Source organism: Rhinoderma darwinii, chromosome 2, assembly GCF_050947455.1.
Source record: "Rhinoderma darwinii isolate aRhiDar2 chromosome 2, aRhiDar2.hap1, whole genome shotgun sequence".
In the NCBI taxonomy this organism is placed as follows: Eukaryota; Metazoa; Chordata; class Amphibia; order Anura; family Rhinodermatidae; genus Rhinoderma; species Rhinoderma darwinii.
This window is the reverse complement of record NC_134688.1, coordinates 319,021,472-319,036,071: the sequence shown is the minus strand read 5'-3', so window position 1 is coordinate 319,036,071 and position 14,600 is coordinate 319,021,472.

The window sequence follows — 14,600 nt, the reverse complement described above, 5'->3', positions numbered from 1 at the left end:
TTACAGTAAAATGTGTGGCATTGTGAGGAATTTGGGCCAACAAGGTATGGGGATTTGGCACAATCCAGGTATTAAATACAGTAGCAGTATTGACAGCTCTAAGATCATGTACCATACGATATTGGACTTGTTCCCCCTTATCCGTCGTCTTTTTGACTGGGTACAATGGGGTTTTACATGGGGACACTATTTCAGTGAGGATTCCTGCCCGCAGAAAATCCTGAACACTAGCAGAAATGGCTTCTGACTGAGCCATGCTGAAAGGGTATTGTGTCTTCTGTGGGAGTGGGTGGCCAGATTTGAGACTTACAGTCACTGGTGGAACTGGAAGAAATCCTACATCCGTAGGACCAGCTGCCCATAAGCTGACTGGTATCACGCTAAGGAGTGTCTCCACTTCTGATGGTCAGAGACATAACATTTGAGACGACGGCCGTTCATCCCAAGGGTTAAGATCACATGAAGCAATAAGACATAATTCTTCCTCTCCCCAGTGTCCTGTCAGCTGCACTGTCCCATCTTCTAGATATTCTATAATGGCCCTGAGCCTCTAACAAATCTGCTTCTAATCAATTTACAGAGGTAGTTTTACTAGTGACGATGCGAGTGACTACAGATTTGTGAGGACCAAACGAGAGGACAACTGGCTTTGTGAGGGGGTTCTGGACTACTTTCCCCTCTACCCCCACTCATGGTTGTGTTTCACCAGAGATAAAATGAGTGGGTATTTGACTGGCACTTACTACTGATGTGGCTGCTCCAGTATCAATGAGAAAAGGAATTGGCCTCTGTCCTTCTATGGGTAGAGATACTAACGGGACGGGTCCTAATTTAATGGGTAGGATTGAAGCTATTGTGCCAGCTTCTGGATTGTCAATTTCTCATGATTGATACCCATAATACTCCTCATTCAGGCGATGCCTGCCCGAGTGCTGCAGAGGAGGTTGTTCTTGAGCTCCTTCTTGTGACTGAGCTCATGGCTGCCAATTGGGGTCTCTAGGTCTCTTTGGGGCTTTAAAATTTCTTGAAATATGTCCAGGCTTATCACAATTGTAACAAATTATCGGTTTTCGGGGTCCCCTGCCCTGTCCCCCTTGATTCTGATTCTGGGGATAGTAGGAAGCCACTCCCGCTACAGGATATTTATTTTGTTGTTTCTAACTTTGCTCTAATCCCTGCGCCACTCATGAGGTCTCGTGGGTCTAGGCTCCTCCATTCGGGGTGGCCTACTCCTACAGCTTCTTTTATGGGTTTCTTTAATCCTTCCATAAAGGATAAATCCCTTTTTCTCTTTCACTTCCTCATTCCTTCCTCTGTTTCCGTCATCATCCCCATCTCTTACCATCATAACATTCATAATATAACTTTCCTCCACATTCGATTTCCCTCGCCCCTCCTCTCTGTACTTCCTTGGACACTTTTTCCCAGGCATTCGCTTGCTCCGTAAACTTTTTATCTTATCTTTTAACCATCCTCTATGCGTTCTACATACCTCACCCAATTCATCAGGGTCTCCTCAGGTTTTTGACTGCATCTCTCCCTTCTCTTTGTTTTACTATATCCACCGGAGAAACTCCGAGTTTCTTCTTCTGGGGTGTCAGTGTAACTAAATTCCCCATCTTGGTCACGCTACGTGTCCCAGCATCACCTTGACTACTGGAATAGGGCAGACTGATAGATACTCACTTACTATCTATTTTCTACAGTCACCCAAACACGTACTTGTCCCAGCATCACCTTGTCTACCGGGACGGTGCTGATAGATACTCACTATCTATTTTCTACAGTCACCCACAAACTACTCTGGCCAGAGCTTTAAACTGCGGACCGGGGTCTCTGACACTCACCCACACCCAGACCAATCTAATATAGTAACAAAACTCCAAAAATGGCAATCAAAACAACAATCCTAGCATGAGTGAGGCATGATCAAAAACTCATTCTTTACCTAAAACACATTCACACAACCGTTACAGAAATCAGGCACTTTTCCTGAGGGAACAAGGATTCATGGACCGGCAAGCATTTAAGTCCCTCTTACCTGATTTTAAGGACAGAAGATTGACACCCGTCTCAGCCATGGCCCCACCTTTTCTCCAATAAAGACTCCACTGCCGTTGTTGGTGTAAGGCCAAAGCAGCCATATTTATTAACAACATTTTATAAATAACTTTTCCATAAACAACTTTCATAAATAATTTTTCCATAAAAAACTTTCATAAATAACAATACATAAAATACAATGTAAAATGACAAATAATCAACAAAAAACATCCTAGAAGATATTACCCTGTTCTATCTTCTCCATTTTGGGGGGAAAACGATCCTTAGAGGCAGTCTCCATTTTTTAACCCCTACTCTCCAAGTAAGGTAAAACTCCTTACCCTTAGCCATCCACACCTGGCCTAAGGGCACCAAAATACAACTCTCCAACTATTCCTAGGGGACTCCTTCCCCCCAGGACTCCATTCGTTGTATTACACCTTCAGATGCACGGCCCATTTTCGTGCACCGGACCATAAAATTTCTGCCTCCAAGGACCCCTTCTCCCCGCCACAGACGGACCACAGTGAAAGCTTACTGGAGGTCGTCCCACCAAACCTTTAGGGCTAATTCCAATCCGTCCTGCAGGCCCAAGCACCACATATCTATTCCAACCGGGCTAAGGTGAACCCCATCGCTGCGGCGAAATCCCGGGGATAGTATCTCCAATTCTTTGTGTCACACTGCAATCCCCCCATTACGTCGGACAAAGCGTGACACCTCCTTGTTTATTTTTGCCCTGGCCCTGTTCAACCCCTCCACACTCCTCGCATTCCGCCACGCCTGTCTGGCCACGATATCCGACCAGATCACAATCAATTTAGGAAATGATGACCAGAGCTTTAACAGGTCTAATTTGATGTCCTGCACGATCTCTTTTGCGGGGCGGATTCCCAAATCGTTACCCCCGACGTGTAGCAATAAGATATCCGGCGGCCTTGTTCTAACGCTGAATGTAAATTCTTATAAACCCGCCCCGAACCGTCCAAACGACAAGGGATACGAAAACCGTCTGAAAACCCCGCCCGCAATAACTCTGCTGCCGCCTTATCTGGATACCTACCGAGGAACCGCAACATCTTTGCCACCCTCACTGGTGTCACCCCTCTTTTGTCCAACCTCTGCGCCTCTTCCTTTTCCCCACTTGGAACATCGCGACAAGCTGTGCCCTCCACCGCAACCAGAGCACTCAAAATTGTAGCGGCATTCCGACAAGAACTTGCAATGTCCCTCATTGAACTGCCAATAACAGCCCTTGCGCGAACCGGCCAGGGACCCCGCTGCTGAGGAGCCCCCGGCTGCTCCGGGAAAGGACTGTCCCCCCCTTTTGGCGCCGCCATAAGCTTCCTCCAAAGACCAATGTCCTTGTGGTCCCAACGCAAACTAGGCCGTACCGACTTCGTGTGGCGGAACTGCTCGTCGTAACGTAGCCACGCCACCGTACACATGATAAGCCTCCCATATTCCATCCATATAACAAAAAAGCGCCGAACAGTTCTCCGGTGCCTTCTCTCCCATTACGCTGGCCAAGATTGCAAAAGCCTGCAACCAATTTGAAAATGTGCGGGGAATTAAGCAATAACGACGCTTCTCCTCCTCGTCCTTCTTGCTTTCGTCCGGTTTAACCCTATCCAAGTTACATTTTTCTAGAGGCAACAAAGAGAAGATTTCAACAAATTCGTCCTTCCAAATTTTCTCCTTGGTCTCTATTTTTAAAGGAGCGCCTAACAGACCTTCAAAGCATACGTATACCTCCCCTTTTTCCACGTCCACCAGCCTCACTTCCTCCGCCGCCTTAGCTTTTTCAACACCGTCCCCCGTTCTACTCGTACTTGCGAGCGCATCCCCTCCATCGGACGCGACGCTCTCCAGCTCCCCCAACCTCTCCAGCTCCTCCCGCAACCTCTCCAGCTCCCCCCGCAGTTACCGGTAACGCAACGGGCGGGCGCGCAACTACAACACTGACATCAGGCTGCGACCCTAATGCTGACCACGCCATCGCAGGGGACCCTAAACTCCCGTGAGCCCCCCCAACACGTGCCAACCATTCGAACATACCAGACAAGACTCCCTGAATTATACGTTCATGCCCCACAACCCCCACAGGTAAAACCGCCCCCCCACTTTGATAATTCCCCATTTGCGCCGAAGCGCCCTAACCTGGCTGTCCCTGGACAGGATCCCCAGCAGCCACCGTGAAGGCTCCGTCCCGACATCCAGGCCGTCTAGTAGATATAACTGCCGTCACATCTCCTGGAGGAGGACCCCTCCGCGGTGGCAAGTCATCTGCCCGATCCGGGTCTTCCTCGGTGATTTCACCCTCTTCCTGGGGCTCTCCCGCCGCCATTGCTGCTCCATCAGCACGTGCGGCAGCAGGGAATACAAGCTCCGCCCCTCCTCATTGTCCAAACTGTGCAGCTGCGCGACCAGCTCTGCAGAGCCCACTCTCCCCCCTGCTCTAGCAGGTGAAGCTGCAGTCGCCCTCTTCCTCCGAGAGCCCGCCCGCCTCAGGGAACGGGTGGCTCCCGTATCAGGTACGTCCCCCTGCACGGTTGCCTCCCCGGCCAGTCTCTCACCTGGTGATACAGCAGACGACTCCTCCACTTCCACGCGACGGTTAGAAGGGGGAGGAGGGGTGGCCCCCCTCCCACCTTCCGCTGGGTCCCGCCGGCGCACGGGTTTCCAACCTGACCGCAAGCCTGCCGGAGCGGACCGCTGCCGTCCTGCAAGTACGGGAGGGTCCCTGGTGGGGCTCCCAAGCCAGCACCGAACCCTGGGAGTGGGCTCCGGACTAGGGCGCCCGGGTGGCCTGGAACGGCGGGCCCGCTCCTGGACCGGAGGTGCTGTCCTCGACTCCCCAGGACCAGACACTGCAGCCATTAGCGTGGCCTGCACCCAGTCCTGTCCTCGCTGTGTCACTGCCTGCCGGACGGCCGCCAAAAAATCGTCCATGGAGGACGCTATGCTTCCAAAACTTAGCTAACTGCTCTTCCTGCAACCACTTCCTGCAACTTCTCTACACTAGTGCTGACTGAGGTAAACTCCCTTTTCCTCTCCTTTATATATCCCATCCCAGGCCATACCCAATACCAAATTAAGTATTACAAGCCTCCACTAAAATCCCACTAATCCCCATTACTGATCCTGTTACTTCTGCCCCAGTCAAGCTGCACTCCGCTACAATTTCGCCCTGCTCCATTACTCTCCTTATGTCTCCCGCTCGTCCCCGAACTCACAGGTAGGACAGAGAAGGTGCAGAGCAAAGTTGTAAGAATAAAGGCTTCTTACCTTATGCTGCAGCGATGGTCTGCACATTCCTGGATAGTCACTGCAGGGTGTTCGGAGAGTCAGGGGAGCACCAAGGTGTAGCTGCCGGTCCCTGTTCGGGCGCCAATTTCTGTGGTCGCAATGGTACCACTACGCCTTGATTTCTGTAGGTTCCAAATTAGAAGTAGGTATATATACGAGCTCGGTGAGTCAAATCACTCTGAGACCATGTTCTCAAAAAGAAAGACTCCAATTTATTATCATATACACCGTATATTTATAAGACACAGAACAAAGAGCATAACTCATATTGTAATCAGCAAAGATAGAATTGCGCCCTCTGACCTTGAGCGCCATCCCGAACTGTTACTTATATAAACTGTTTTACTGCCAAGAAGAAATACCTTAAGTAATCTGCAGAGCATCTGCAGACTATTACAAGGCAAACTAAAAGACAAAAATGAATATCACACTGTGCAGTGTATACTGACACAAAATACAAAACATAGAATGTTGAAATTATTCATTCACACCAGTACCACCCTGCATCTCTACTACTATCACTGTCACTGCTACCACTATTCTGTCACCAGTACCACCCAGCATATCTACTACTACTGCCAATGCTACCACTATTCCTTCACCAGTACCACCCTGCATCATTACTACTACTACTGCTACTGCTACTGCTACTGCTGCTGCTGCTGCTGCTGCTACTGCTACTACTACTACTACCACTACTACCACTACTACCACTACCACTACCACTACCACTACTACTACTACTACTACTTCTCCAGTACCACCCTGCATATCTACTACTACTGTCACTGCTACCACTAGTCTGTCACCAGTACCACCCTGCATCTCTACTACTACTGTCACTGCTACCACTATTCTATCACCAGTACCACCCTACATCTCTAATACTACTACTACTACTACTGTCACTGCTACCACTATTCTGTCACCAGTACCACCCTTCATCTCTACTACTACTGTCACTGCTACCACTATTCTGGCACCAATACCACCCTGCATCTCTACTACTAATGTCACTGCTACCACAATTCTGTCACCAGTACCACCCTACATCTCTACTACTACTATCACTGCTACCACCATTCTGTCACCAGTGCCACCCTGCATCTCTACTACTATTGTCATTGCTACCACTATATTGTCAACTGTACCACCTTGCATCTCTACTAATACTGTCACTGCTACCACTATTCTGGCCCCAGTACCACTCTGCATCTCTACTACTACTACTAATACTACTACTACTGTCACTGCTACCGCTATTCTGGCCCCAGTACCACCCTTCATCTCTACTACTACTGTCACTGCTTCCACTAGTCTGTCACCAGTACCACCCTGCATCTCTACTACTACTACTACTACTACTACTACTACTACTACTACTGTCACTGCTACCACAATTCTATCACCAGTACCATCCTGCATCTCTTCTACTACTACTGTCACTGCTACCACTATTCTGTCACCAGTACCACCCAGCATCTCTACTACTACTGTCACTGCTACCACTATTCTGTCACCAGTACCACCCTGCATCTCTACTACTACTGTCACTGCTACCACCATTCTATCACCAGTAGCATCCTGCATCTCTTCTACTACTACTGTCACTGCTACCAGTATTCTGTCACCAATACCACCCTGCATCTCTACTAGTACTATTACTACTACTACTACTACTACTACTACTACTGTCACTGCCACCAGCATTCTGTCACCAGTATCACCCTGCATCTCTACTACTACTGTCACTGCTGCCACTATTCTGTCACCAGTACCACCCTGCATCGCTACTACTACTGTCACTGCTACCACTTTTCTGTCACCAGTACCATCCTGCATCTCTACTACTACTACTACTACTACTACTACTGTCTCTGCTACCACTATTCTGTCACCAGTACCACCCTGCATCTCTACTACTACTACTACTGTTGCTGCTGCCACTAGTCTGTCACCAGTACCACCCTGCATCTCTACTACTACTGTCACTGCTACCACTATTCTGTCACCAGTACCACCCTACATCTCTAATACTACTACTACTGTCACTGCTACCACTATTCTGTCACCAGTACCACCCTTCATCTCCTCTACTACTACTGTCACTGCTACCACTATTCTGGCACCAGTACCACCCTGCATCTCTACTACTACTGTCACTGCTACCACTATTCTGGCACCAGTACCACCCTGCATCTCTACTACTAATGTCACTGCTACCACCATTCTATCACCAGTACCATCCTGCATCTCTACTACTACTACTACTACTACTACTACTACTACTACTACTACTGTCTCTGCTACCACTATTCTGTCACCAGTACCACCCTGCATCTCTACTACTACTACTACTACTACTACTACTACTACTACTACTACTATTACTACTACTACTACTACTACCACTATTCTGTCACCAGTACCACCCTGCATCTCTACTACTACTACTACTACTACTACTACTATTACTACTACTACAACTACTACCGCTATTCTGTCACCGCTACCACTATTCTGTCACCAGTACCACCCTGCGTCTCTACTACTACTGTCACCGCTAGCGCTATTCTGGCACCAGTACCATCCTGCATCTCTACTACTACTGTCACTGCTACCACTATTTTGGCACCAGTACCACCCTGAATCTCTACTACTACTGTCACCGCTACCACTATTCTGGCACCAGTACCACTCTGAATCTCTACTACTACTGTCCCCGCTTTCACTATTCTGTCCCCAGTACCACCCTGCATCTCTACTACAGCTGTCACCACTACCACTATTTTGTCACCGCTACCACTATTCTGTAACCAGTACCACCCTGCATCTCTACTACTACTGTCACCGCTACAACTATTCTGGCACCAGTACCACCCTGCATCGCATCTACTACTGGCACCGCTACCACTATTCTGTCACCGGTACCACCCTTCATCTCTACTACTACTGTCACCGCTACCACTATTCTGTCACCACTGCCACTATTCTGGCACCAGTACCATCCTGCATCTCTACTACTATTGTCACCACTACTGCTATTTTGTCACCACTACCGCTATTCTGTCACCAGTACCACCCTGCATCTCTACTACTACTGTCACCGCTAGCGCTATTCTGGCACCAGTACCATCCTGCATCTCTACTACTACTGTCACTGCTACCACTATTTTGGCACCAGTACCACCCTGAATCTCTACTACTACTGTCACCGCTACCACTATTCTGGCACCAGTACCACTCTGCATCTCTACTACTACTGTCACCATTACCACTATTCTGGCACCAGTACCACCCTGAATCTCTACTACTACTGTCCCCGCTTTCACTATTCTGTCACCAATACCACCCTGCATCTCTACTACAGCTGTCACCACTACCATTATTCTCACTGCTACCACTATTCTGGCACCAGTACCACCCTGCATCTCTACTACTACTGTCACCGCTACCACCATTCCTGCACCAGTACCACCCTGCATCTCTACTGCTACTGTCACCATTACCACTATTCTGGCACCAATACCACCCTGTATCTTTACTACTACTGTCACCGCTACCACTATTCTGGCACTAGTACCACCCTTCATCTCTACTACTACTGTCACTGCTACCGCTATTCTGGCACCAGTACCTCCCTGCATCTCTACTACTACTGTCACTGCTACCACTATTCTGTCACCAGTATCACCTTTAATCTCTGCTACTACTGTCACTGTTACCACTATTCTGTCACCGCTACCACTCTTCATCTCTACTACTACTGTCACTGCTACCACTAGTCTGGCACCACTACCACCCTGCATGTAAAGGATCTGCCAGACACAGCTTCTGTGTCGACGCCCATGGGTAATCAGTCTGCACCTGGTCCTAAGTCTGAGAGAGTGACACGATCTTCTACCAGTCAGGCTGGGAGGCTGAGGAGTGGGAGAGCCTATCACAGCCTGGCCAGACGGAGCTAGCTCCCGCCCTCTGTCTATTTATACCTGCATTTCCTGCTCCTCCTTTGCCTGTGATTCTTTTCTGTTTCCTGGCTCTGCTGCTCCTGCTATGATTATTGACCTTGCTTCATTTTTGACCCTGGCTTTACTGACTACGCTCCTGCTCTGCGATTTGTACCTCGTGCACTCCTACTTCTCCAGGAAGTTCTCGCCCACTGAGAGTAACTATGATATTGGCAACCGCGAACTCTTAGCCATTAAATGGGCATTTGAAGAGTGGCGCCACTTCCTGGAGGGGGCTAGGCACCAGGTAACGGTCCTTACCGACCACAAGAATCTGGTTTCCTTAGAATCTGCCCGGAGGCTAAACATGAGACAAGCTCGATGGGCGTTATTTTTTACTTGATTCAACTTTTTGGTCACCTATAGGGCTGGGTCTAAAAATATTAAGGCTGATGCACTGTCGCGTAGCTTCATGGCCAGTCCTCCTTCGGAGGAAGATCCTGCATGTGTTTTGCCTCCAGGTATAATCATTTCCTCTGTTGATTCTGACTTAGTCTCCGAAATTGCGGCTGATCAAGGTTCAGCTCCAGGGAACCTTCCTGAGAACAAGCTGTTTGTTCCCCTGCAATTCCGGCTAAGGGTACTCAGGGAAAATCATGACTCTGCACTATCTGGCCATCCAGGCATCCTGGGTACCAAGCATCTCATTGCCAGAAACTATTGGTGGCCTGGGTTGCTTAAAGACGTTAAGGCCTACGTCGCCGCTTGTGAAATTTGTGCTAGGTCCAAGACTCCCAGGTCCAGACCAGCGGGCTTGCTATGTTCTTTGCCCATTCCCCAGAGACCTTGGACCCATATCTCCATGGATTTTATCCCCGATTTGCCCCCATCTCAAGGCAAGTCGGTGGTGTGGGTTGTAGTAGACCGTTTCAGTAAGATGTGCCACTTTGTGCCCCTCAAGAAACTACCCAATGCTAAGACGTTAGATACCTTGTTTGTCAAACACATCCTGCGTCTCCATGGGATTCCTGTCAATATTGTTTATGACAGAGGGGTACAATTTGTTTCATTGTTTTGGAGAGCCTTCTGTAAAAAGTTGGAGATTGATCTGTTCTTCTAATCGGCCATCCATCCTGAAACTAATGGCCAAACTGAGAGGACTAATCAGTCTCTAGAACAATATTTAAGGTGTTTTATCTCTGACTGTCAATATGATTGGGTCTCCTTCATTCCCCTCGCCGAATTTTCCCTTAATAACCGGGTCAGTAACTCGTCAGGGGTCTCCCCCTTTTTATATAATTTTGGGTTTAATCCACGGTTCTCCTCCGTTTCACCTGGTAGTTCCAACAATCCCGAGGTAGATGTCGTTCATCAGGAACTGTGCACAGTCTGGGCCCAGGTTCAGAAGAACCTAGAGGCGTCCCAGAGCATACAAAAGACTCAGGCAGATAGAAGACGTTCTGCTAACCCCTTGTTTGTGGTCGGGGATCTGGTGTGGCTATCTTCTAAAAATTTGCGCCTTAAAGTCCCGTCCAAAAAATTTGCTCCCCCATATATAGGGCCATACAAGGTCATTGAAGTCCTTAACCCAGTCTCCTTCCGACTGGAGTTACCCCCGTCTTTTCGAGTACACAAAGTGTTTCATGCCTCTCTCCTTAAACGCTGCTCACCGTCCTTGGCTCCCTCGAGGAAACCTCCGGTCCCTGTTCTCACCCCTGAAGGGGTAGAATTCGAGGTGGCCAAGATTGTGGACAGCAGGATGGTCCAAGGCTCCCTCCAGTACCTGGTCCTTTGCAGAGGATACGGGCCTGAGGAGAGGACTTGGGTACCCGCCCGGGATGTTCACGCTGGGGTATTGCTCAGTAGGTTCCATCTTCGCTTCCCCAATAAGCCAGGTCCACCTAGAAAGGGTCCAGTGGCCCCTCTTAAAAGGGGGGGGGTACTGTAAAGGATCTGCCAGACACAGCTTCTGTGTCGACGCCCGTGGGTAATCAGTCTGCACCTGCTCCTAAGTCTGAGAGAGTGACACGATCTTCTACCAGTCAGGCTGGGAGGCTGAGGAGTGCGAGAGCCTATCACAGCCTGGCCAGACGGAGCTAGCTCCCGCCCTCTGTCTATTTATACCTGCATTTCCTGCTCCTCCTTTGCCTGTGATTCTTTTCTGTTTTCTGGCTCTGCTGCTCCTGCTATGATTTTTGACCTTGCTTCATTTTTGACCCTGGCTTTACTGACTACGCTCCTGCTCTGCGATTTGTACCTTGTGCACTCCTGGTTTGACTCGGCTCGTTCACTACTCTTGTTGCTCACTGTGTTGCCGTGGGCAACTGCCCCATTTCCCTTAGCTTCTGTGTACCCTTGTCTGTTTGTCTGTCATGCATTTGAAGGAAAGGATGGTTGGATCCAGCGTTCGTGGAAATAAAAGGAATCTTTTTCCAAGTTTTAATTATTCTTATTTCAGACGGTATCTCCGTCCTTATTCATGGCTTATCCTAAGCCATGAATAAGGACGGAGATACCGTCTGAAACGCGTAGGCTACCTACCATTACTCCTTTCTTCATTGCAAGATACTATATACGCCATCGAATACCCTATTTTTTAATAAGAATAATTAAAACTTGGAAAAAGATTCCTTTTATTTCCACGAACGCTGGATCCAACCATCCTTTCCTTCAAAGTAAACTCTTTTCGTGAGCCACCACGAGGATCCGAGCACCAGGATTATCCATTACAAAAACCAAACAACTTTTACAAGGTGAGCTGGAGAAATTCTCCCTACATTACTTGTCTGTCATGCACTTATTGAGCGTAGGGACCGTCGCCCAGTTGTACGCCGTCGCCTAGGACGGGCCGTTGCAAGAAGGCAGGGACTGAGTGGCGGGTAGATTAGGGCTCACCTGTCTGTCTCCCTACCCCGTCATTACACTGCATCTCTACTACTACTGTCATTGTTACCACTATTCTGTCACCAGTACTATCCTGCATCTCTACTACTACTACTACTACTACTACTACTACTACTACTACTACTGTCACTGCTACCACTATTCTGTCACGAGTACCACCCTTCATCTCTACTACTACTACTACTGTCACTGCTAAAACTATTCTGTCACCGCTACCACTATTATGGCACCAGTACGACCCTGCATCTCTACTACCATTGTCACCGCTACCACTATTCTTGCACCAGTACCACTCTGCATCTCTACTACTGTCACTGCTACCAATATTCTGTCACCGCTAACACTATTCTGTCACCAGTACCACCCTGCATCTCTACTACTACTGTCACTGCTACCACTATTCCGGCACCAGTACCACCCTGCATCTTTACAACTACTATTGTCACTGCTACCACTATTCTGACACCCGTACCACCCTGCATATCTACTACTACTGTCTCTGCTACCACTATCCTGTCACCAGAACCACCCTGCATCTCTACTACTACTGTCACTGCTAGCACTATTCTGTCACCTGTACCACCCTGCATCTACACTACTACTGTCACTAGTACCATTCTTAATCTTCAATACTACTGTCACTGCTTCCACTATTCTGGCACCAGTACCACCCTGCATCTCTACTACTTCTGTCACCGCTACCACTATTCTGGCACCAGTACCACCCTGCAGCTCTACTACTACTGTCACGACTACTACTATTCTGTCACCAGTACCACCCTGCATCTCTTCTAATAGTGTCACCGCTACCACTATTCTGTCACCAGTACCACCCTGCATCTCTACTACCATTGTCACCGCTACCACTATTCTGGCACCAGTACCACTCTGCATCTCTACTACTACTGTCACTGCTAGCACTATTCTGTCACCTGTACCACCCTGCATCTACACTACTACTACTACTACTACTTTCACTGCTACCACTATTCTGTCACCAGTACAACCCCGCATCTCTACTACTACTGTCACTGCTTCCACTATTCCGTCACCAGTACCACCCTGTATCTCTACTACTATTGTCACTGCTACCACTATTCTGTCACCAGTACCACCTTGCATCTCTACTACTACTGTCACTTTTACCACCATTCTGTCGCCAGTACCACCCTGCGTCTCTACTACTACTGTCACTTCTACCACTATTCTGTCACCAGTACCACCCTGCTTCTCTACTTCTACTTTCACTGCTTCCACTATTTTGTCAACAGTACCACCCTGTATCTCTACTACCACTGTCACTGTTACTACTATTCTATGACCAGTACCACTCTGCATCTCTACTACTACTGTCACTGCTACCATTATTCTGTCACCAGTACCACCCTGAATCCCTACTACTATTACTATCTTTGCTACCACTATTCTGTCACCAGTACCACACTGCATCTCTACTACTACTGTCACTGCTACCACTATTCTGTCACCTGTACCACCCTGCATCTCTACTACTATTGTCACTGCTACCACTATTCTGTCACCTGTACCACCCTGCATCTCTACTACTACTGTCACTGCTACCACTATTCTATCACTAGTACCACCCTGCATCTCTACTACTACTGTCACCGCTACCACTATTTTGTCACCAGTACAACCTTGCATCTCTACTACTACTGTCATCGCTACCACTATTCTGGCACCAGTACCACCCTGCATCTCATCTATTACTGGCACCGCTACCACTGTTCTGTCACCGGTACCACCCTGCTTCTCTACTACTACTACTGTCAGCGCTACCACTATTCTGTCACCACTGCCACTATTCGTGCACCAGTACCACCCTGCATCTCTACTACTACTGTCACCGCTACCACTATTCTGGCACCAGTACAACCCTGCATCTCTTCTACTACTACTACTACTACTACTACTACTACTACTACTACTACTACTACTACTACTACTACTGTCACTGCTACCACTATTCTGTCACCAGTACTACACTTCATCTCTACTACTACTTTCACTGCTACCACTATGCTGTCACCAGTACCACCCTGCATCTCTACTACTAATACTGTCACTGCTAGCACTATTCTTTCACCTGTACCACCCTGCATCTCTACTACTGTCACTGCTACCACTATTCTGTCACCTGTACCACCCTGCATCACTTCCACTACTACTACTGTCACTGCTACCTCTATTCTGTCACCAGTACCACCCTGCATCTCTGCTATTACTGTCACTTCTACTTCAATTCTGGCACCAGTACCACCCTGCGTCTCTACTACTACTGTCACTGCTACCACTATTCTGGCTCCAGTACCACCCTGCATATTTACAACAACTTTTGTCACTGCTACCACTATTCTATCACCAGTACCACCCTGC